The sequence below is a fragment of the Patagioenas fasciata genome, chromosome W (genome assembly GCF_037038585.1).
Source record: "Patagioenas fasciata isolate bPatFas1 chromosome W, bPatFas1.hap1, whole genome shotgun sequence".
Lineage (NCBI taxonomy): Eukaryota > Metazoa > Chordata > Aves > Columbiformes > Columbidae > Patagioenas > Patagioenas fasciata.
Window position 1 is genome coordinate 65,404,015 of NC_092559.1, and position 25,875 is coordinate 65,429,889.

A 25,875-nucleotide genomic window follows, 5' to 3' on the forward strand; every position below is an offset into this window, starting at 1 on the left:
AGTTCAGATATAGCCAAGGCCACGCAGCTGGTGTAATCGCTGGTACAAAGTGGGAGGCTCTGGCAAACTCCTTGATTACAATGAGCTGAGTTTTATACACAATTCCAATTAGCTCAACAGTTGTTACATTCCTCAGCCCCATTTACCTTTTACAATTTACAGATGTCAAAACACAGTATATTAAGCATCAATGCATTATTCCATTTTCCTAGATTCCAAATCAGTTCATACTCTGGCAGCTTTTAAATAAAACCTCATACAATACCAAGTTCATCATAGCATTTTTTCTCTCTCTCTTTTTTTTTTTGCAAAGCAGATTTAACGATTTAAATTCTTTTCTGGTCTCAAAATTACTAGCTAACAACATAAGCAATTACTCTAATGTGCAAGGATGCATCCTAAGGGGGAGCAAGGTGGAATTTTAGCAGTGGAACCGGTTCCCATTTTGTAAATATCTCCCCAAACAAAATTCTTTTGGTACCAAATAGAAATATGCAAATTAAAATACTGAGCTCAGATAGGAAAACCAAATACCAAGTTCAATTATGCAGATAGATCACATTTACACTAATTTAAGACAATCTCTCAATTTTTGCATTGCACCTTTGAACTGCCTACTGCTCAGCCAGGCAGAGGTACCGCTGGGTCTCCCTGACAAAACAGGTCAGTGTGCACTGGAGCCCAACTGGCACCTGCTCCCCCGCCGCCACAGCAAGCTGGACCGGGCAAGGCTTTTATTAGTGTCTTGCATACAAAAGAGCCAAATCCACCACATTGAGATGAGACACAGCCTATCACAGAGTTGCACAAGTCTGGATACTGGAATAAAGGTAGCATGCTAGAAAGAAAAGTAACAGCTACTACACACAAAAACTTTACCATCACATTCACGCAGTAAAGAGCTAAATTACTCATGATCTTCTGTAATATCACAAAACGCACTTTTTGAGTCAACGGATTCTCATGATTTAACAGTCTGTGAACTTACTGTACCATATAACAAAAACCTACCAAAATTGCAACATGCTTAAACAGATACCCACAAAGAAAACAGGTTAATAAGGAAACCATCTTGCAGACTTTAACAAGTTTTCTGACCTGTGTGTTATGAGTCAATTCTCCCCAGCTTGTTGAAGTTCAAATCGCCCCGCCTGTAAAACTGTCTGAAATGATTTAATGATTTCTTGTCCGAGTGCTCTCCTATGTTTTAAAACACCTCCCAATGCCGATTTTTTAGGAACACGACTGAAAACAGTCATTCCTGACCCCATCTTGCAAGTAAAAACCTTGAGAAGAGGGAGGGAGGGGGGGGGAAGCACAGGGCTGCTTGCAGCGTGAGTGGGAAAAGTGGGGAGAAAGTTTTACGGTGTACTTATACCACAAAGAAACAATTCTAACAACAACCAGTGAAACAATTAACTCACATTCCTGACAAGCTGCTTGATTTTCAGAGGGGCAATACACAGAAGCACGTAATATGTACTGTAAAACCCGCAGATAACACGTTTATAGCAAACATTAGCATTCTCTACTGCTAATTTCAACACCAGTGCTTCCTTAACTTCTGAGTTTTCAACCTGCTTATTGATGGTCTCTTGAAGATGGTCAATAAATTGCATGTAATTCTCATTGGGACCCTGATTAATAGTTGCAAATGATTTGGCCGCCCTGTTGGTTTCAGGCACCTCTCTCATAGGTTGATATTACTGACTGTTGGATTCACTCGCTAATAGCTGATCTAATCTGTCACACAGTTCTTTTGCCCAGTTCTTATCCGGCGACTCCTTCTGCTCTCTCGTGGAAGTTGGAGGGTTAAAAGATGTTAAAGGCAGATACAAATTGATAAAAGGATTGACAGTACACTTGTTTACGACTTTAGCATTCTCAGCTTTCACAGGTTCCTTGAGCAAGTTGTCTGACTCCAATCCTCTGGACTTGCTGTTCTCACCAGGATTGGGCAATGGTACAGGAGGCCACCCACTCGGCATTTTTCCTCCCCCCGCCCCGGACTGCTGAGCTATCGGGGGTGCCGAAAGCACAGCAGGGGATGGAGTAGGGAGGGTATCAAAGACACAAACTGGGTAGACTTCACAGCTTCACAGGATTCTTATCAGGCCGCAACGCTACAAAAACTCCAGCAGCAGCAGACTGTTCAGTCTTAAAGTCTTTTATAAGCTTCCATGTAGTTACTAATGATTTAGCTTCTTTATCATCTCCATTGCTGATCTTATTCCATAATTTCTGCCCTCTTGGACGGTCCAGGTTTTCGCCCCCCGGTTCGCTGCTAACCGGTGCTTTTCTGTGTTGTAGCCTTTCCAGTAGCCCCTGCAGACGGTGGACCCCTTTTGGATGGTCCAGGCTTTCGGAACGACACGCTGCGTTGAACAGCGTTCGGTCGATCTTAGCCCCCCGGTTTGCTGCTAACCGGTGCTTTTCTGCATCCACTGCTCCGACTGGAAACTTCAGCTCCACATTCGGCCTTCAGAGCAGGCTCTGCTCGTACAACTGTCCCTTATTTTTAAGCCATTCTCCAACAGGGGAAGATTTCTCCTCCTGCTCCAAGCAGAGGCCAGAGTCCAGTCTCCTTTGTCTTGTGAGTTACTTGAGTCTGCCAGCTCAGGGTTGAAAGCAAGCTTACCTTCCCCTTGCAAAGACTTAAGGCAGGGCTGTCACTGAAGTTGTGACAGCGCACAATACCATACATCGATTTCTTGCTCAGTGCTGCCTGTTAAATTCCTCTTGTAACATGGCTACTTGCTTGATGAGTTCATCCAGCTGGGCAGATTTGCACCCATGACACCCACCTCTGTCTTCAGACCCTAGGGGAACTTCCAGGTTCTGGAGTTTCAAGCACCTTTGGGTCTGGGCAGCTCTTTCAGTTCTTGGGAGGTCAGTCTGGGTGTAGGTGTCCTGTTTGCCTGTCCTGGTCACTAGTACTCCCTAGGGGCTGCCTTTTACAGGTGTGGGGATTGGCCATGGTTGCTCTTGGCCCCACCCAAGCCTTGCCAGCTGCTTTTGCGACAGGTGCCAGTTCCTGGTGGCTCTCTCCATGACCCCGGCATTTCCCCAGTTCAGGAAACTGCCTTGTACATCACAGTCCTTCGCTCTGCTGCAGAATGTGCCAGTATGGAGCTGATCGCCTCTATGAGTCCATGTACATCGGCCTGGGGGATGCAATAATAAGTAAGGATCAAAGTACAGTGGAGAAAAAAGTGCAGCCGAGATCTGAGACAACATGAAAAACTCTATTTGTGAGATCAATGGGGTGTCAAAGCTATGTCACTGCAGGAAGGATAGAGGGAGATAGCAATGCAGTAAAAGCAAATTTAAGTTCTCAACAGATGATTAAATGGCAACAACAGAAGACGAAAGTATCTGTAAATTCCTTTTTGTCCTTATTATGCACAGAATGATTTGTAAATATAAAGTTATTTTTTCTTTAATGAGAGGAAATGCTAGAATATAAATACCTGCAGCCAGAAGACAGGTTCCAGTATGCCAAAACCAAGCTGTGGTATGCTGTTCCAGACGGTTCAGTCACAAAACTAGATCTGAGTTAACACAAATGTTAATACATCTGAGCACACCTTGTGTTTTGTAGACTTATAAAGTTAATTCCATTCAATTAAAGATAGTTATGAAAAATTATATCCTGGAGGGTAAGACATAACTAATACTGATATCTTATGCTATACTTGTCTGTAATAACAACACAGAGTTAAAAAAATTCAAGTAAATGGGATACTTTATAAAACCATGGAAAAATTAGTCTCAGTTTGCATATCCTCTGGAAAATTTGTCACTGTGATGGTTCCAGATTAGAGTTCTGATTCTGCTTTTAAGATAGAAAGCCAAGTATTAGTCACAATGAAACAATAAGCATCGTATAAAATGTGATTACCTCAAAGAGTCACAACTACTGTAAAGTCCCAAGAGGTCTCTTCCAGGCCTTTGGTGCCCATCCTACTACACATATAACCTTTCTGTAGCTGTAGCTAATAACAGAGGCTTGAGCACCAGGGCTTCCTCCATATTGATTTATAGGCCAAAGTTTGAGCGGCGGAGGAACACGCAGGTCGACCCAATATGAGTGATAAAGCATAGTTTGATTTATTAGCCTGAACAGCATATACTTATACAGTTCACGATAATTATGTAAACCTGTCACCTACTAATTGGCTTAAGCTCCAACAGTCACATTTGCATGGTCCTCCTACTTGCAGCTGCTAGCTATGCTTATTCTACATTGTAGTGCTCTTGAAAGCTGTGAAACTCTGCCAAGGTCTCAGTGACCTTGCTGATTTTACTGAAACAGTCAGCGGTTCCCACCGCGGCCTAACTGCTCTGCAGACCCATGTCCCTTATTTTTAAGCCATTCCTCAACAGTTCCCCCTTTTTTTTTTGTACGAGTAGAGCCTGATTCGCTATTCATTCAAACATTCTTTTAAAGCAAGAGAGAGCACAGCTTAAACACAATAACCCTATAGCTACTCTAACTAAGATAAGCAACACACTTTGCAAAAAGCTCTTAAACCACCCTTCTAACCCTAGCTAATTTGTTAACCCCTCCAAGCCGAAAAGCCCTATATCTTCTTTAATCTTCTGAGTGTGGTCCATAAGTTGTTGAATTTTCTTATGGATTGATTTTGATTTATCTTCTAGGTCCATACAACAGAGACCATCAAACTCCTCATACCCATGCCCGTGGACTAAGAGCAAAAAATCAATGGCTATTCGATTTTGCAGCACAGCATGCTGCATTGTGGTTGTGCTGTCTGCTAAATCTGATAACACCCTGCTGGTGAGATTGGCCTGTTTTACAACCCAGCAAGAAAGTGTTTCTAGATTTCGATGGGCTCGAGCTGCAGCAACACCTGGGACAAAAAGGGATGAAAAAATTACTTCAAATTTATTCCAAAGTTGAACATTGTCATCACAGGTGTTGGCAAGGGTTTGAGTTAAACCTCTCTTCCATCTCACTGGGTTTGATTTGTTTGGATGATGATGTGGCAAAGCAAAGCTAAGTTGGCCAATTGTACAAGGCCCCCCTATAGCTTTGGCCGGGATACCATTCCAGGCACGATTGCCACAAATAAGAAACCACTCCACAGGTAAGCGTTTAGGGAAATGGGAGACACCGGCTGGATGAGTTCTATTGTGCAGAATCTCCCGACATCACTGGCTTTCCCATTGTACCTCTACCTATCGGGGAGACTGGAGTTGACATGAGATTGCAGTGCCAATTTCTACCTACTGTACATTTGATTTTTGAGCTGTTAAGGTAAATGCAGTAAGAGGCATTTAAAGAATCTACTAATTCCATTTCCTGCAGTTCAGGACCCTCAGGGAGCTTTTCCCAGCCTGAAGGTTGACTGAGAAAGTCTCTGAAGTCAGACTTTCCCAGGCTGGGACAGTTCCATTTTTGCTGATGCTCAGAGAGTGATTGTTTAAACTGACCATATGAACTGTCATTTAGTGGTACACCGACTAAGCAGGTAACAAAAGGTGCGCTCGGCGTCGCCAAGCTTGAACAGAATGTAGTGGTATTTGCAGCTCTCCCAAGAGTTACCCATACATTTTCCCAAGGGTCAAAAAGCGATCTTGATATAAAACCTCTAGCTACACAAATACATATGGCAACCCATTGTCCACTTATCTCTCAGTAGCTGCTAAAAATGTCTCATTTAAGCCCTTTTATGTCCAGACGCGGTTGAAGAAGAGTTGTCTACAGCTGCTTTGGTCCATCGAGCGGGAATCCACTGTGATCCTAAGCCCTCCGACCACATATGGCTCCTTATGTGGATGACTGCATATGGATGCCTTCTCTGTCGGAGTGCAGATTGTAGTTGACGAAAGAGTTTGTAAAGGCAAGGATTCCTAACTTCCTTGAGTCTGGCATCTTCTATTCTTTGGAGAATTCCAGCGACGTAAAGTGAATCAGTTACAATGTTGAGGTCCTGATCATGCCACCGAAGGACAGCCCATACCACCGCAGCTAGTTCCAACGTTTGCAGCGAGTCTCCCGGCACAGCTGAAAGAATGTGGTGATGCCACACCCCCCCGCTTAGCCAGGTGACAGCTGCACGTCGCGACTTTCTTCCCGCATCCGTGAATGCCGTGATCACATTAGGTAGGGGCGTTTCACTTCTTTTGGATGGCATGATCCAACTATTTAGGCTAATCCAGTGAAGTGTTGATGACTTAACAGAATCTACTACAATGTCTTTTGCTGTTGATAGCAAGCTGATCTGAAGTTCCTCTGATTGTCGAATACACCATTCTAACATTTCTCTTTTTATGGGCAACCTAATAATTCCCGGTTCAGTTCCTGTAATTTGTAAAATGCGTGTTCTGCCTTTCCTGACCAATTCAGTTAAATTTTCAATCTTTTGTTGTAGCGTTTTCTGTGGTTGCAGCTTTGTATACAACCATTCTAAAACTCGAACCTTTTCCCCCTTTTTCTTTTTGCACTGTGTCAGTGCACCTATGAGTTGAGAGGGTCCATTGAGAATGGTCAGATCCACAGGAATATCTGGGTCGCGTAGAAGTCAAGATTTTCCTGATTTCTTCTAAATTACAAATATGGGAGTATTCCATGGGCTTGTAGACAACTTAAGATGGTCCTGTAATAGTTGTTCTTCTACTAGTTGATGTGCTGCTTCAAGACTTTCCTTTTTTAACGGCCACTGCTCGATCCAGACCGGGGAATCAGCTAACCAGTGCAGTGGGATCGGGAAAGTCCATGTTGCAGTGACCGTTACTAAAAAGGCCTTTTAGTGGTGAGAATAACTCCTAACTGGTCCAGGACATCACGACCAATTAGTCCATTAACTCCATGAGGCAAGGTCATGACAGTAATATGAGTTGATACTGTCCTTCCGTCTATGACAACAGAAATATGATCCCTGCTGCGCAAAATGGAGGAGGAGCCCCCTACTCCTTCTACTCCTCTGGCCATAGGCAACAATGACCAATGACGAGGCCACTGCTCTTCTGCTACGATGGTAAGGTCAGCTCCTGTATCCAGGAGTGCCTCCAAGATGATCTGCTCTCCTCCATTGCACAGTGTAATCGAGGTTACTGGTCGGCAACTCATAGTCATTGTTAACATGGCTAGGCCTCCTGTTGATCCAAATCCAGCTATTCCTCTTTCCTTTGGAGACAACGCTTCCATGCTTTCTGTCAGTTGTGGAATCGGGACCATCTGTGCAATTTTACTTCCAGATGGAATATGAATAGGGGGAAACGATGTCTGTACTACTATAGATATTGTCCCTTTAAAGTCCGCATCAATAACTCCAGGCAAAACAGAGCCCTTCTATTCCACTTGACGAACGTCCAAGTAGCAATGCACCTTGCAGTTTACCATTGATCATTATAGGTCCGAATGTAGTCGTGTTGATTTTTTGTGGTCGTTCATCTATCAATGTGCAGTCTACTGCTGTTGCCAAGTCGAGGCCGAGGCTCCCTCTTGTGGTTGGACGCAAGGAGTGGGCAGGAATGGGTTGGAGCTGGGGCTCAATGTTAGATGGTGCTGTTGTTGGGCTGGCGCTGGCATTCCATTCGGTTGAACTTGAGCCGCTACTGTTGTCAATGCGCGACAGCCCTGCGCGCTCGGATAGTCATTTCCCGTTCGCTGGCAGGCTGCAGTAATATGATTGCTCACATTGCAATTTTCACACCAAATTCCGGCATGGCAGTGTCTTCTGTAGTGTCCCTCGTGTCCGCAGCGGTAGCACCTAATTCCTCTCTGCATCGGGGGTCGGGGCTGCCTACTGGGCTGACGCAAGGGTGCCAAGGCTGCGAAGGCTTGCTGTTGTACTTGTATAAGATCTTTTCCTAACTCTCGCACTGCTTCTACTAACATCATAGCCTGCGGTCCTATCGGCACTCTGCTCATGCGTTCTAACATCTGTTCTATGGTAGCGTCTCCTGGCAGCATTAATATAATGGATTTTGTGGAAGGATTAGTATTTTCTAAAACACACTGCCTCAACAAGGCTGGCTTCATCCAGTCTTGTACATCAGACTGATCTATGGCTGCAGTTACTCTGTCTATGAACTGCGCAAAAGTCTCATCTCTGCCTTGCTTTATTGCCATATATGATGGCGAGGGAGGGCTTGTTTTCACTACTGCGATTGCTAGCCGCGCTGTTCGCATTGCCTCCAAACAAATATCTGGTCCCAACTGAATTTGTGCATCTACGGTAGCATATCTGCCCATCCCCATTAATTGCTCAACTGTAACCCCCGAAAGGGGATCACCTCGCTGTCTAGGCTGTTGACAAGATACTTCACAATAACGCTGCCAACTTGCCTGTCACAATAAAAGCTGCGACTGAGTCATAATCATTCTAACAATTCCTTTAATATCTTCCTGACACAAAACAGTTCCTCCCCATATATAATTCAGCAATTGCTTTGTAGGCTCACCATGTAATCCGGACTCATTCACAGTACTCCTTAATTGTCATAACAACTTCCAGTCCAATGAGTTATGCATGCCATACATCTGTCTATCATTCCCTACCTCATACCTTACCGGGAATGCAAGACTTTCAGAAATGCTGCTAGCAACGTCAAATTGTCTTTCTTCCACTGCTTGCCTCATAATATTTTTCCAGTTCACAGGAGTCATTATAGGATGATCCGTGTGAGCTGAAGCTACATCTTTATTAATGTTTTCTTTCACTTTATTTGAGGAACACTCAATTCCCTCCTCCTCCGCTTCAGGAGATGGAGGGGCAGAGGGTTCTGCAGGGCAGTCACTAGATCGCAGGGGCACTGATGGGGGAGGTTCTATATTTGACCCCTTTAGGCCATGACTCACTGGGATGGGACACCCAGTAGCAGGCACAGGAATATGATCGTCTCCAATAGACAAATGGTCTGCTGTGGGCACATCGCCCCCTAAGCATTCAGTGGCTACTGCTGCCAAATTTTTCTCTAACTTATATCTTTTAATAGTATTAACTACTTCGCACCACAGTTTCATAAGTTTTTTCACGGTTTTATCATCATCTATTACCATATCCCATAAAACATCACCGAATTTTCGCCACTCGCTGACCTCAAAAAGGGAATCACGATTTTCAAAACACCCTTTCACTTTTCCTAACGAAACCAACCCTGGTAATTGTTTGATACAATCTACACCTCGCTTTTCTAAAAAGCGCTGTAATAAATTTAGGGCTACCTCAAAATCCATGTTGCCGGCCAGCGCTTCAACCTTTCCCGTTATCCTTGTTATCCTCATTATCCTCGTTATCCTCGTTATCCTCATTAACCTTATTATCCTTATTATCCTTGTTAACCTTGTGACAGCCTTTCCAGTAGCCCCTGCAGATGGCAGACCCCCCTTGGACGGTCCGGGCTTTCGGAACGACACGCCGTGTCAAACAGCGTTCAGTCTTTGCCCCTCGGTTCGCTGCTAACCGGTGCTTTTCTGCATCTGCTGCTCCGACTGGAAACTTCAGCTCCCTGTTTGGGCACCACTTTTGAGCGGCGGAGGAACACACAGGTCGACTCAATATGAGCGATAAAGCATAATTCGATTTATTAGCCCGAATAGCATATACTTATACAGTTCACGATAATTATGCATACCTGTCACCTACTAATTGGCTTAAGCTCTAACAGTCACATTTGCATGGTCCTCCTACTTGCAGCTGCTAGCTATGCTTATTCTACATTCTTGTGCTGTTGAAAGCTGTTTGTGAAACTGCCAAGGTCTCAGTGACCTTGCTGATTTTACTGAAACAGTCAGCGGTTCCCACCACGGCGTAACCTTACTACTTATGCTGAAGTCTTCAGAACAGGCTCTGCTCGTACAGCTGCTCTGCAGACCCATGTCCCTTATTTTTAAGCCATTCCTCAACACCAAAGAAGCATTGCTTAAAAAGTTGGGGAAATAAAGCCTCCCAGAGAGGACAATAGGTTTTCTTTACAAAACATATGTGCTGAATTTCAATGTTTTCACTCTTTTCTGCCAGTTTAACTCAAGATACATTGCAAATTAATTGCTTTCTCATTTTTCACATATGAGTATCACCCATTCTGGAAAATAATCTCTTCTAGATTTCATGAAATAACAGCATGCTTCTGCTTTAATTGAAAGGAAGGGGGGATGAAGGAGAAGAAAAAAGAAGCATTAGTTGAAAATGAAAGACTTGTGCCAGATAGACTGGATCTGTATTTGCATTACTCTTGCTTCAGGGTATTTGGATGTATCCACAGTTTTGATTCAGACCATTAGAGACAGAACCCAACTGTAAAACTCTAAATGAGATCTAAGTAATACTTAGAGTGTATTTGGATATAGAGTTTTGGTTGACCTATTTAAAGGATGATGTCGTGCAAGTGATTACTCCATAATCTAGGCAAGTGCCAAAACATATTTAATAGGAAAAAGTAGCCAAGACCTAAAAGTTTTTGCTAATGTGCAAGACTTGTTTCTTTTTTTTTTTTTTTTAATAAAGTCTGAAATAAAGGATTATATACCACATCACAGAGTTTTACAGATATCTCTCTGCAGAAGAAGTCATCATTTGTTCTAGAAAAAACAGCATTCAAATTAGACGGGGGCAATTTAAGTTTATTTCTGTAAAACAAGACAGATTTACACTGGTTGCGAAACAACTATGATGGTTTCTTTTCCAGTAAGCTGGAAGATAGCTACTGGAAGTTAGCTACTGGAAGTTAGCTACTGCATAGTCATCTGTTTGGGCAACTTCACCTTACAGAGGATCAAAAACATGTCCCCCTCCCAGGGCTGTGCTTGATCTCTCTTTCAGTTCTTCTCTTGGCCTGCACAAAAAACAAAACAGTTCAACTACTATTATTATAGTTGTTAGGTCCTTCTAAAACACTGGACCAAAACTCAAGTGCTGTAAGAAACACTGTATTGCATTAGCACACTGAACAACAGGCTGATAAATTAGCAAAGGAAAGGCATCATCTAAATACTGGACAATGAATCAGGATTTTAATCTGCCTTCTGCTAATGATTTCTTCGTAGACTGGAGGAGTATCACATATTCTATCTGCCTTTGCTTCCACATCCTAGCTGCTCAGTAAGAGGCTAATGATCTCAAAGCTTGTAAGAATTAGTTAATAACAATAAGCGTGTTGATAAGGTCAACTAGCAGTTTTGTGTAACAAGAAAGAGATCTTGAGCATGAATGAGTCTTTTCCTGATAAAAAGCTGTTTAAAAAAAAAAAAAAAAAGATTTATTCAAGAAAAAAATACCTTTTGGTCAAACCGGAGTGTTGAAAAGATAGAAAGGCTATTACTGAAAAAAAAAGCTCCAGATTAAAAATTCAGACACAGTATTCACTGGTAGAAAGAAAGACTGCATTTGTAAATATTCATGAATATTTGTACCAAGCCCCAAATCTACTCAAACACAGATCCCATCTAGTCTCAGAAAATAGTTTATGAATGTACTAGCTAACATACAGATAAGCATTATCACACACAGGACATCACTGCTAAAATCCATTAGGTGGGCTGGCTGATGCTGAGATGTTTCTCATTGTGGGATGACATATTCATTAAATTCCATCCATTTGGAACAGTTTGATGATAATGGACTCATTTTGGTTTCTCTTCTGAGAAAAATATCCTATTATTCTCACTGGGATCTTCAACTCTCTGGTAAGCCCCAGAGCACACCTAGAGACATCTAAAATTAAAAAAAAAAAAAAAAAAAAGGAAAAATATTCTAGGAAATGACATTTGGGATTGAAATTTATATGCAATCAACTGAACTAAATGTATGTGCAAAAAACACTAACTGTGCAAGTTAGTCTTGTGCATGCAGGGGAGAACTGGGAGGCTAGTCCTGGAGGAAGCTGTGCACTGTGCTGTTCTCCCCACTGCAGTGCTACAATGCGTGCCTTCTATTAAACTCTCCTCCTGGTGGGGTGGGAATTCTCGTGTTACTAAACCACTCATGGACAATTCATAAGCATAATGGAAATTAAATTCATTTAATAAAATATGTGCTGTAAGTTAGGTAATTGTCTCTAACATGTTCTATGAAAGCTTTGTCTATTCAATTTCAAATGATTCCAAAGACAGATACATGGATATAACTCTGGCCCTCAGGACTCTAATGTCTGAGTACATTACCATCTGTAGCATATTTATTCTCTCATTACTTTTGTGATGTAGAGAGTGACTATTAAATCCATCTTAAGGTTGAGAAATGAGAGTTAGAACAATGCTGTGATCAAATAGGTGATCTGGGCTTGAGTAGGGTATGAATCGAATTCTTCCTGATCATAGACTAAATGCTTAATTACTGCATGTTTCCCCTCCCAGTACTGTATTTGCTGGGAGCTTTTTCAAGCAGGGGAATTCTGTGGAGTTGGCAAAAAATTCTACGAAAAAGATTTATTTCCTTTTTATAGTCTATAGGGCTTTTTCTCAGAATGTAAGATTGGAAGGATCTGGAGAGTGAAATCTGAGATACGAGGAATAGGTTTACAATCAATGTGAAGGTAATTTTCATTATACCAGTGAGACAGAAATTCAAGCAAGGCCTCAAGGAGAGAGGGAATGTGAGAATTTTCTTGTAGCAGTGGTAAAAAAATCCACAGGAGTGTTGCTTTTCACTTTTCAGATCATATGGAATTCAAGTATGTTAGATGGCTATTAGCCAGCACAGTCAGCTCTCTTATCAGGGTTGCAGATAGATTTAGTTTTTCAACCTGACTTGTAACTCAGTCCCTGCTGCCCCTTACTGCCTTTTGTTGTTCTCTGAAACATACTTTTTATTTAGGCACTAGAACACATTACACATATCTAAACTGCTGTCCATTGTTACTACCTTTCAGTTTTGCTAATTTCCAGAAATTCTAGATACTCTAGTTATAGTAGGTTGCATTTTTTTCAGGGTGAATCACAGTTTAATACTTCCAACCCATACTCCTTACCTCTCAATGTGGAATTTATTATTACTCCTGGCCTCCTTCATGTTTACTTCACATTCCTGTTTTATACCATCTGCAAACTTAATTACTGTAGTTTTACTATCATTTTCCATTGAATCAATATTGACATGCAATGAGACTAATCCTTATTTCACTGTATGGATAATTCACTATCAGATTGATCAATTGCCATTAACTGTTACTCTTAATTTATAACCCTTCAGGTAGTGAATACTCTAATCATGTGCTTATTCACTTCCAAGTTAATTTAAATTAATTTTCCAAGTTTTCAAGAAGCAATGAACAAATTCCTCTCTTATATATGGCTAGATTTACTCTGTATACAGTATCATACAAATCACTGATACTGATTTCCACGCTGCAGTAAGCATCAATAAACAGAGGACACTATGATCCCTCTATCTCTAACTATCCTCATATGATCAATTTTATTTTTCAATAATTCTTTGCAGCAAGAGCATATGATCAGGTTGTAAAGTGTTCAGCACATCAAATGAGCGCACTGATAGGGAATGCTGTTAGTACACTGTGGAGGATGAAGACACGGACTCTGGCAGGGCACAGACCAAAGACCTTTATTTACACAAACTGCTATGCTTTATAACTCTTTCTGCTGTACACATGCTATCAGTGTTATGCTGATAGGGTAAAGCCTTGTAATCATGTGTATTCTTTTACTGTATTGGTTAAAGTCCTTTGTCCATGCAGTGCTGCAACTCTGGAACCACATCCTGTATTTTTGCTGTTGCTTTCTCAAAACTTGCTCATTCTGCTGTCTCATCAAGGTCAAACCCTTCCTCATATCCTACAGTCCACAGCAAAGAGACTTAACCTGCAAAGGAAAAAGTTTAAGTTGTTTTCAATTACTTTGCAACTAGTAAAGGTTGGGAGAACATAGTCAATTACTATGGCTTGGTTGACTTATGGGAACTTAATTGTATTTTTGAAATCAAGGGTGATAAATCTATAATATAAATGCTTATAGGTCACAGTTCCATTTGCTTTGACATTCCCACTATGTATACACATGTATCACAAACCTAACAGCAGTTTTCCCACTGTCAACATTGTATTGCACTGAATGACACCCTGACTCAGACTCTGATGTGACAGTTTTCTACTTGGACATATGTAAAATGCCTTTTTGTTTGAATTACACCAGATGGTAGAGTTAGAATTGTCTAATAACTTCAGTGAGAGTGTAAGCATTTTGAAGACAGCTTTTAGTGACTAAATGACATTTTCTTCTCTGAGTAAATTTTGAAACAATCCTTAAATAGATTTTTTTTTCCTGCTGTTTAAAGTACTGTTTCTGAGAAAAGTCAAAATGAAGTAATAAGAACTTGTGGCAAATAAATTATTTATGGATGCTCATATCTCTATTACTGATTCATGTATTTACAAGAATTCCTTTAAACACGTTGACCAAATGCAAATGTCAGTAATTAGATCCAGCCTCCCTAAATATTCCCATTATTGTTTCATAAGAAGACATTTTCTTAACTTCCCTTCCTCAAAAAAGCTGTTATTCCTGGCATGGTATGATTATCCTATTCTTCTCCAGCTGTAACTGCATTTCAATGGTGGGTAAAGAATTATTTTTATATGTACAATTTGTAAAACTCTTTGGGATCTGTCATGATGAAAGGTGCTCTGTGTACAACACTACTATTAACTTATTGTATTTTGTCAGGTTCTTCGATTTCACATCAAGTCCTTCTACTGAAAAATCCTCGCCAAAAATTAAAGCCATGCAATGTCATCAAATGAGAAAACAGACTCCTTCAAGAGGTAATGTAGCATGCAGATAGCATGGAAGTCCCCAGGAGTTCAGGCTGGCATTACTTATAGCATGCAGGGACATCTGCAGTTTCAGCCTGCATTAGGTGTAAAACACTGTGTTTTCTAGTATACAGTGATGTGAAGGATAAGAACTGATTTAGACAGTGAAGAATGCTTAATATATCAACTTCTGAAGTGAAATCTCTTCAGAAGTATCAGAAATGATAATTTGTATTTTATATTTTAAAAACATAAATAAATAAATTAGGAAACCGGCTGAACTTGAGCGAGAGGCTGACGTAGAGGGGGCGTTGCTGGGGGCAACCGCGGGAGATTTAAATGCGGCACAACAGAGAGCAACAGTCAGCGACGAGCAAGCAAGGAGCACAGCGGCAATTACGGCAAGTTCTGATGCAGAGCACGGATCAAGGAGAGAAGAGGGGCAGACCCGGCGCCGGGCAAATCCGCGGACTGGCAGAGGGGCCGCCCAGAAACCGGCTGATCTCGCACGAGAGGCTGACGCGGTGGGGGCGTTGCCAGGATATTTAAACGGCCCCTAAGGAGCGCGGACGACCAGGAGTACAGTGAACATGGGTGAGACAGAGCGGCAGTTCGAGCGGCAAGGACCCTGCTACTTCAAACAGAGGCTACAACCCACTAGCAAGGAGCTAATTACAGCAGAAGGCATGGTATCCACCCGGAGAAGAGCAGTACCTTCAGCGTCCCTCACAGTCCCTCTGGCTGCAAGAACTGATGCAGCAACCCAAACTGAGCTTGGGAGGGAAGATGCAGCTATCCAGGTCCCAGGCTGCAGAGTGTGCCTGAGTTTCTGCTAGGGGACTGATGGCAGCAGTGAGCTCAACTGTGGGTGATGTGCCCAAGTGAAGGAACTGCTGAGCCTGGTGACAGAGCTTTGAGAGGAGGTGTCCAAGCTGAGGAGCATCAGGGAGTCAGAAAAGTAGATTGACTGGTAGACTCACACTCTACCATCCATGAGGCAGGAACAGAAGCTAACCATGGCACCAGATACAAAGAACCCCCTACCCTTTCACCAGCAGGCTGTAAGGGGCAACCCAGCAGATGAGGGAGAATGGAAATGGGTTATAGCTCAGGGCAGCATGCAAACACACCCTCAGCCTGCCCCACCTTCCCAGGTGCCTGTACACAACAGGTATGAGGCCCTGGAATTGGATGGGCAAGCAGCCGATGCTGCTGCTGAAGACCTTTCTGGGAAGAAGGGGTCCTCTAGGCAACCCATGCCCCACATGAAACCCAGCAAACACATTGAAACCTTACATGTAAAGAGAAAAAGAAGGGTAGTTCTCATAGGTGACTCCCTTCTTAAGGGAACAGAGGGCCCAATAAGCTGACCTGACCCAACCCACAGGGAAGTCTGCTGCCTCCCTGGGGTCAGGGTAAAAGATGTGGCTCAACAGCTCTCCAAGCTGGTAAGGTCCTCCGAATATTACCCATGATTGCTTTTTATTGTTGGCAGGGAAGAGATACAAAAAAGAAGTATTAAGCAAATCAAAAAGGATTTCAGAGCTTTGGGGCGGCTCAGGTGCTCAAATGATTTTTTAAAATTTTTTTTCCTCACCCCTTTCAGTTGCAGGCAAGAATAGAGAATGGAACAAACAAATCAACACATGGCTAAGTGACTGGTGTAAATGATTGAACTTTGGGTTTTTCAACCATGGGAAAGTCAGTCCTTTGACAGGTCTCTTAACACCTGACGGAATGCATCTCTCACAGAAGGGGAAATGGGTGTTTGCTCAGGGGTTAGCAAGGCTGATTGATAGGGCTTTAAACAAGATTGGAAGGAGGAAAGGGGCAGTACGAGACTGGTCAGTGACAAGCAGTGGGATGGCAGACGAACAGTGGGGTGGCACACCAAAGTCGAGGAGGTGCTTGGCAGTGTGATTCCTCAGACGGCGCCACAAGGTGAAGGGCACAATCGACCATACTTGAAGTGCTTCTACACTAATGCGTGCAGCATGAGGAAAAAGCAAGATGAACTAGAAGACTTGGCCCAGTCCCAGGGATATGATATAACTGGCATTAGCAAAACCTGGTGGGATGAATCCTGTGACTGGTGTGCCATGATGGATGGCTACAGGCTATTCAGAAGGGATAGGCAGGGTAGGAGAGGCAGAGGGGTGGCACTGTATGTAGCAAAGGAGCTGGAGTGCATGGAGCTGGCAGTGGACGATGGCAAAGTTGAGACCCTCTGGGTAAGGATTAAGGGTTAGACAAATAAAGAGGATGTCATCGTGGGTGTCTACTATAGGCCACTCAGCCAGGATGATGACACTGATGAGTTATTCTTTAAGCAAATAAGTGAAACTTCCAAATCATAGAATCATATCAGTTGGAAGAGACCATCAGGATCATTGAGTCCAACCATAACCTAACCTAACTCTAGCACTAAACCACATCCCTAAGAACCTCATCTAAATGCCTTTTAAACACCTCTACCACTTCCCTAGACAGCTTGTTCCAATGCCTGACAACCCTTTCCATGAAGAACGTTTTCCTAATATCCAATCTAAACCTCCCCTGGCACAACTTGAGGCCATTTCTTTTTGTCCTATCACTTGCTACTTGGGAGAAGAGACCAACACCCTCCATGCTACAGCCTCCTTTCAGGTAGTTGTAGACAGCAATAAGGTCTACCCTCAGCCTCCTCCAGGCTAAACAGCCCCAGATCCCTCAAGCAGTCCTCATAAGACTTGTGCTTCAGGCCCCTTACCAGCTTTGTCACCCTCCTCTGCATTCTTTCTAGTACCTCAATGTCCTTCTTATGATGAGGGGCCCAAAACTGAACACAGTATACAAGCTACAGCCTCACCAGTGCTGAGAAAGGGGGATGATCACTTCCCTAGTGGCCACACCATTCCTGATACAAACCAGGATGCTGTTGGTCTTTTTGGCCACCTGGGCACACTGCTGGCTCATATTCAGCTGGCTGTCAATCAACACACTCAGTTCCTTTTCTGCCAGGCAGCTTTCCAGCCATTCTTCTCTGAGCCTGTAGCGCTGTACGGGGTTGTTATGACCCAAGTGCAGGACCTGGCACTTCTTGTTAAACCTCATAGAACTGACCTCAGCCCAACGATCCAGCTGGTCCAGATCCCTCTGTATGGCTTTCCTACCCTCCAGCAGATCAACACTCCCACCCAACTTGGTGTCGTCTGCAAACTTACTGAGGGTGCACTCAATTCCCTCATCCAGATCATTCTGTGATTTATAAAGAGATTAAACAGAACTGTCCCCAATACTGAGCCCTGGGGAACACCACTTCTGACTGGCCACCAACTGGATTTGGCTCTGTTCACCACAACTCTTTGGGTCCAGCCCTCCAGCCAGTTCTTTATCCATTGAAGAGTACACCCATCCAGGCCATGAGCTGCCAGCTTCTCCAGGAGAATGCTGTGAGATACGATGTCAACGGCTCTACTGAAGTCTAAGTACACAACATCCACAGCCTTTCCCTCATCTACTAGGTGGGTCACCTTGTCGCAGGAGGAGATCAGGTTGGTCAAACAGGACCTGCCTTTCATAAACCCATGTTGACTGGGCCTGATCATATGGTTCTCTTGTATGTGCTGTGTGGTGTTACTCAGGATGATCTGCTCCATGACCTTGCCCAGCACTGAGGTTAGACTGACAGGTCTGAAGTTCCCCAGATCATCCTTCTGGCCCTTCTTGTAGATGGGCATCACATTAGCCAACTTCCAGTCAACTGGGACCTTCCCAGTTAGCCAAGATTGCTGATAGATAATGGAAAGTGGCTTAGTGATCACCTCTGCCAGCTCCCTCAGCACCCTTGGGTGTATCCCATCTGGTCCTATAGAGTTGTGGGTGTCCAAGTGGTGTAGCAGGTCGCTAACCATTTCCCCTTAGATTATTGGGGCTTCATTCACAGAATCACAGAATGTTAGGCATTGGAAGGGATCTCAGAAGATCATCTAGTCCAATCCCCCTGCCAGAGCAGGAACACCTAGATGAGGTTACACAGGAATATGTCCAGGTGGGTTTTGAATGTCTCCAGAGTAGGAGACTCCACAACCTCCCTGGGCAGCCTGTTCCTGCTCTGTTACCCTCACTGAGAAGTTGTTTCTTCTCAAATTTAAGTGGAACCTCTTGTGTTCCAGTTTGAACTCATAACCCCTTGTCCTACCATTGGTTGTCACTGAGAAGAGCCTAGCTCCATCCTCATGGCACTCACCCTTTATATATTTGTAAACATTAATAAGGTCACCCCTCAGTCTCCTCCAAGCTAAAGAGACCCAGCTCCTTCAGCCTTTCTCCATGTCTGTCTTCTGGCTCAGGGGGCTGGGTACATGGATCACAACTGGTCTGACTATTAAAGACTGAGGTGAAGAAGGCATTTAGTACCTCAGCCTTTCGCTCATCTTCTGTCACTATGTTTCCTTCTATATCCATCAGGGGATGGAGATTCTCCTTAGCCCTCCTTTTGTTGCTAGTATATTTATAGAAACATTTCTTGTTACTTTTTACAGTGGTGGCCAGGCTCAGCTCTAGTTGGGCTTTGGCCCTTCTAATTTTCTCCCTGCATAACCTCACAGAATTTTTTTATTCCTCTTGAGTGACCTGCCCGTCCTTCCAAAGGTTATAAATTCTCTTTTTATTCCTAAGTTCCAGACACAGCTCTCTATTCAGCCAGGCCAGCCTTCTTTCCCACCGGCTTGCTTTCTGGCACACAAGGACAGCTTGCTCCTGCACCTCTAAGATTACCTTATTGAAGAGAGACCAGCCTTTCTGGACTCCTTTGTCCTTCAGGACTGCCTCCCAAGGGACTCTGCCAAACAGACTTCTAAACAGGTCAAAGTCTGCCCTTTGGAAGTCCAAAGTGGCAGTTCTGCTGACTACCCTTCTAACTTCTCCAAGGATAGTAAACTCAATCATTTCATGATCGCTATACCCAAGGCTACCTCCAACCGACACATTTCCCACGAGCCCTTCTTTATTTACAAACAACAGATCCAGTGGGGCTCCTTCCCTGGTAGTCTCACTAACCAGCTGTGTCATGAAGTTATCTTCCATCCACTGCAGGAGCCTCCTAGACTGCTTCCTCTCTGCTGTGTAGTACTTTCAGCAGACATCTGGTAGGTTGAAGTCTCCCATAAGAACAAGGGCTAGCGATCGGGACACTTCTCCCAGCTGCCTGCAAAATTTTTCATCTGCCTCTTCATCCTGGTGGGGTCTGTTACAGACCACCCAACCAAGATGTCTGCCTTGTTGCCCTTCCCCTTGATTCTCACCCATAGACACTCAACCCTATCATCACCCTCATAAATTTCCAGACAGTCAAAATCCTCCCTAACATACATGGCTACCCCACCTCCTCTCCTTCCTTGCCTATCCCTTCTGAAGAGTTTATAGCCATCCATTGCAGCGCTCCAGTTATGGGAGGCATCCCACCATGTTTCTAAGATAGCAATTAAATCATAGTTTTTCTGCCTCACAAGGGCTTCCAGCTCCTCCTGTTTGTTGCCCATGCTGCGCGCATTCGTATAGATGCACTTCAGCTGGGCATTTGATTCTACTGGTTCAGAAGACTGAAGGGTCTCATTAGCACTACCCTCAGATGCCGGCATTTCACCCTTGGGTGTGTCTCTGCCACATCTGGTTTCCTCCCCCTTCAAATCTAGTTTAAAGCCCTCTCAATAAGTCCTGCTAACTTCTGCCCCAGGATCCTTTTCCCCTTTTGAGACAGGTGCATCCCATTTGTTGCTAGCGGACCAGGTGCCATGTAAGCCGACCCATGATCAAAAACCCCAAAATTCTGCCAGTGACACCAGTCCGGCAGCCAGGTATTGATCTGCTGGGTCTTCCTGTGTTTTTCCTCATCATACCTGTCGAGGGTTTAGATTGTGGGGTGACAACAAAAACCCTGGCAGATGTATTGTTAACCTCCTCTCCCCCACACTTCCCCCTCTTGCCCCTCCCTCTCCCCCCTTCCCACTAAGGTCAGGCGATTGGGAGGGAAAGAAGAACAGAGAGAAGAGAGTTGGAAAAATTAAAGATGTTTTACTAATGCTACTAATAAGAATAGAGAATATAATACAAAATATACAAACCCAATCTTGAAAGTCTCAGCAACTGCAGAGCCAGCACCCAAAGTCCTGGATTAGACTCTGTAGCCAACCGGAGCTGGATTCAGTCTCTCACTAGGCCTCAGTTTGCAGGGACAACCAGCAAGGTCCTCTCCTAATGTCAGCCATGAGGAAAAAGGGAAAAAGGGACGAGATCCTCGTGAGTATTCATGTGAATGGAATGTTATACACAGTTGGTCAGTCTCTTGGTCACTGATTTCTCGTTGCCCCTCTCGCGAGATGTCCATCCGTACTCATCAATAAGTCTTTGTCTGTTATATGGTAGAGTAAGTTCACAGACTGTTAAATCATGAGAATCCATGGACTCAAAATGTGCATTTTGTGATAATACAGAAGACCATGAGTAATTTAGTCCTTTACTGCGTGAATGTGATGATAGGATTTTGTGTGTGATGGCTGTTACTTTTCTTTCTAGCATGCTAGTTTTATTCCAGCATCCAGACTTGGGCAACTCTGTGATAGGCTGTGTTTCATCTTGGTGTATTAAATTTGGCTCTTTTGTATGCACATCCTGTTTTTGGGATAACAGTTGTAGCACGCCAGATGAGACACTAATAAAAGCCTTGCCCAGTGCAGCTTGCTAGAACAGCAGGGGGGCAGGTGCTGATTGGGCTCCAGCACTCACTGACCTATTTTGTCGGGGAGACCCAGCAGCACCTCCATGTGGCTGAGCAGTAAGCAGTTCAAAGGTGCAATGCAGAAATTGAGATATTGTCTTAAATAAGCATTACTGTGATCCATTTGCATATTTGAACTGGGTATTTGGTTTGCCTATCTGACCTCATTATTTTAGTTTGCATATTTATATTTGGTACCAAAAGAATTTTGTTTGGGGAGGTAATTGCAAAATGGGAACTGGTTCTTCTACTGAAATACCACCTTGCTCCCCCTTAGGATGCATCCTTACACATTAGAGTAACTTTGTGGTCTTAGTTATACTGCTGTATTGCAATTAATGTTGTTCTGCAGAACTTTGGAAAAACTGGGTTGAAGTATGGTACTGTAACTTAATTTGCTCTTATTGTTACGTGAGAATTTTGAGACACAAAAAGAATTTAAGTTGTTAAATTCTGATTTGCATTAAAAACCAACCAACCAAACAAACCAACAAACCACTAAATGCTATGATGGATGTGAACTTGGGAGATGTTGTATTTAAAAGTTGGTAGAATATGAACTGATTTGGATCTAGGAAAATGGAATAATGGATTGATGTTTAATATGCTGGTTTTTGACATCTGTAAGAAATTGTAAAAGGTAAATGGCGCTAAGGAATGTAACTATTTCTGAGCTAATTGGAATTGCATATGGAGTGTATTATGTTTGGAATGAAATGGGAAAACAAAAAAGCAAAATATCCCAATCCTGTGCTGTACAACTTGAACATAAATTTCAGGCCTGTGTCAAACTACAAGATAAACTTAGCTCATTGTAATCCAGCAGTCTGCCAGCATCTGGCAGCTCCCACTTAGCATCAGCGATTATGCTACTTGCGTGGCCTTGGCTGTATCTAAACTGCAGCAAGAAGAGAAGGAAGAAAAAAAAAACAAACCAGAAAAACCTGGCTTTATTCCCCCCCCGCCAGCAATGTTGCTGCTGGAGAACTGTAATACTGAATGAAGGAGTCTGAAGGTAAAAATTAACAGACTTATTCTGTGGTAACTAGTTGTAAGAGACTTCTTAGTAAATTCACCGTGCTAGATTTTCAGGTCATGGGAAAGAAAGAAAGAAAGGAAGGGAAGGGAGGAAGGGAGGAAGGGAGGAAGGAAGGAAGGAAGGAAGGAAAAGAAAGAAAGGAAGGAAGGAAAAGGAAGGAAGGAAGGAAGGAAGGAAGGAAGGAAGGAAGGAAGGAAGGAAGGAAGGAAGGAAAAGAAAGAAAGGAAGGAAGGAAAAGGAAGGAAGGAAGGAAGGAAGGAAGGAAGGAAGGAAGGAAAAGAAAGGAAGGAAGGAAAAGAAAGAAAGGAAGGAAGGAAAAGGAAGGAAGGAAGGAAGTTAGGAAGGAAGTTAGGAAGGAAGTTAGGAAGGAAGGAAGGAAGGAAGGAAGGAAGGAAGGAAAAGGAAGGAAGGAAAAGGAAGGAAAAGGAAGGAAGGAAAAGGAAGGAAGGAAGGAAGGAAGGAAGGAAGGAAGGAAGGAAGGAAGGAAGGAAAAGGAAGGAAGGAAGGAAAAGGAAGGAAGGAAAAGGAAGGAAGGAAGGAAGGAAGGAAGGAAGGAAGGAAGGAAGGAAGGAAGGAAGGAAAAGGAAGGAAGGAAAAGAAAGGAAGGAAAAGGAAGGAAGGAAGGAAGGAAGGAAGGAAGGAAGGAAGGAAGGAAGGAAGGAAAAGAAAGAAAGGAAGGAAGGAAGGAAAAGAAAGAAAGGAAGGAAGGAAAAGGAAGGAAGGAAGGAAGGAAGGAAGGAAGGAAGGAAGGAAGGAAGGAAGGAAGGAAAAGAAAGGAAGGAAGGAAAAGGAAGGAAGGAAGGAAGGAAGGAAGGAAGGAAAAGAAAGGAAGGAAGGAAAAGGAAGGAAGGAAGGAAGGAAGGAAGGAAGGAAGGAAGGAAGGAAGGAAGGAAGGAAGGAAGGAAGGAAAAGGAAGGAAGGAAAAGGAAGGAAGGAAGGAAGGAAGGAAGGAAGGAAAAGAAAGGAAGGAAGGAAAAGGAAGGAAGGAAGGAAGGAAGGAAGGAAGGAAGGAAGGAAGGAAGGAAGGAAGGAAGGAAGGAAAAGAAAGGAAGGAAGGAAAAGAAAGGAAGGAAGGAAAAGAAAGGAAGGAAGGAAAAGAAAGGAAGGAAGGAAGAAAGGAAGGAAGGAGAAGAAAGGAAGGAAGAAAGGAAGGAAGGAAAAGAAAGGAAGGAAGAAAGGAAGGAAGGAGAAGAAAGGAAGGAAGAAAGGAAGGAAGGAGAAGAAAGGAAGGAAGGAAAAGAAAGGAAGGAAGGAAGGAAGGAAGGAAGGAAGGAAGGAAGGAAGGAAGGAAGGAAGGAAGGAAAAGAAAGGAAGGAAGGAAAAGAAAGGAAGGAAGGAAAAGAAAGGAAGGAAGAAAGGAAGGAAGGAGAAGAAAGGAAGGAAGAAAGGAAGGAAGGAAAAGAAAGGAAGGAAGAAAGGAAGGAAGGAGAAGAAAGGAAGGAAGAAAGGAAGGAAGGAGAAGAAAGGAAGGAAGGAAAAGAAAGGAAGGAAGGAAGGAAGGAAGGAAGGAAGGAAGGAAGGAAGGAAGGAAAAGAAAGGAAGGAAGGAAGAAAGAAAGAAAGAAAGAAAACCATTTTTTGAGACCAATTGAATGCCAAATTTGGAACAAAGTTTTAATACATGAATTCTTGTAGTTGCCAGAAAGCCCTATACCTCTCTTGGGTCAAGATTTGTTAAGTAAATTGTAAGCTCAAATAACGTTTTCTGGGAATTCTGTTTAGTTGCATATCCCACAAGAAGCTGCTTGGATGGTGCAGATCTACTTGCTTCAAGTGAGAAATCTCCAAGGAAATTTCGAATGCTGTATTTCCACTTGTATTGGCAGCTGAAATAACGGTAAACCTAATGCTACATTGATAGAACTGAAACAGGACTTCGATCCGGTAAGGGAAAACAATATCCAATAAATATGACAGCCAAAGCAGAGTTAGAGACTTTGATGAATAAATTTAAGATAACCTTACAGGCTAGCTGCATTTAATTGGACTTGCAAATTTGTCTATTTATAGCTACAACATAGAAACAACCAGTGGCTATTGTGGGACAGTATGAAGAGAATGCTAATAAACTGATATACTGATTGTTACTCTGATCAAAAAATGCAGGGAATGAATTTAAGTCTTAATAGGCCATCTATGACCACATTCCAGTCATGTGAGCTGTCCCACCATGTCTCCGTAATTGCCACTAGGTCATAATCTCCTGCCCAAACACAGGTTTCTAACTCCTCCTGCTTATTCCCCATGCTGCACGCATTGGTGTACAGGCATTCCAGAGTGCGAGCTAAGCACACTGATTTCACCCTAGGGGTATGGGAAGCCTCCCAGCCTTCACGAACTCTAGATTGATTTTCGGAGGCAATACACAGAAGCATGTAATATGTACTGTAAAACTCGCAAAAAACACATTGATAGTAAACATTAGCATTCTCTACTGCTAATTTCAGCACCAGTGCTTCCTGAACTTCTAAGTTTTCAACCTGCTTATTGATGCCCTCTTAAGGATGGTCAATAAACTGCATGCAATTCTCATTGGGACCCTGATTAATAGTTGTAAATGATTTGGCTGCTTTGTTGGTTTCAGGATTTCAGAGACTAATAGTGCCCGTAATTGTGGTGTGCCAATTAGTGTCTCTTCCAAGAGTTGGGGGATACCTGCCCCTTTCAACGAATCCCCATCATTCCGTCCTAAATGATCTATAGCTGTTTCACTGCATAGGTCTAATTTTGCTTGAGTCTTTCATGGTTTTTATCTGACCTCAGGGCAACACGTACACATACTCCTTTTTCTTTTAACTTTTCAAGAAAATGCTGCAGACCTTCACCCTCATCTGAGTCATCAGATAACAGAGACTTGAACGGTGCTGGAGAATCATTAGTAACATTGGGGTTCGGAACAGTGCACTTTTTTTTTTTTTTTTCAAATCTAGTCCAGGGAAGCCACCACCCCTCTCCTCTGTCTCTGCATGTTCCCATTGCTCTTTTAACCCTCTCAAAGTCTCTAGCAACAAGTGCCATGTTGTTAACAGTTCAGTTGTTTCTTTGGATCTTTCAGTAATGCTTTGCCCCATAGTAACATCCTTTGTAAAGTCAATTCCAAAAGGCTAACGCCCCGCTTCTTCAGAAGCAACTTCCATGTAGATAATATAATACCCTCTAATTTAGAGAGGCTCCCTCACAGGTTCCTGGTAACACTACATTGATAGAACTGAAACAGGACTTTGATTAGGTAATGGAAAACAATATCCAATAAATATGACAGCCAAAATGGACTTAGAAACTTTGATGAATAAATTTATGACAACCTTACAGGCTGACTGCATTCGATTGGACTTGCAGGT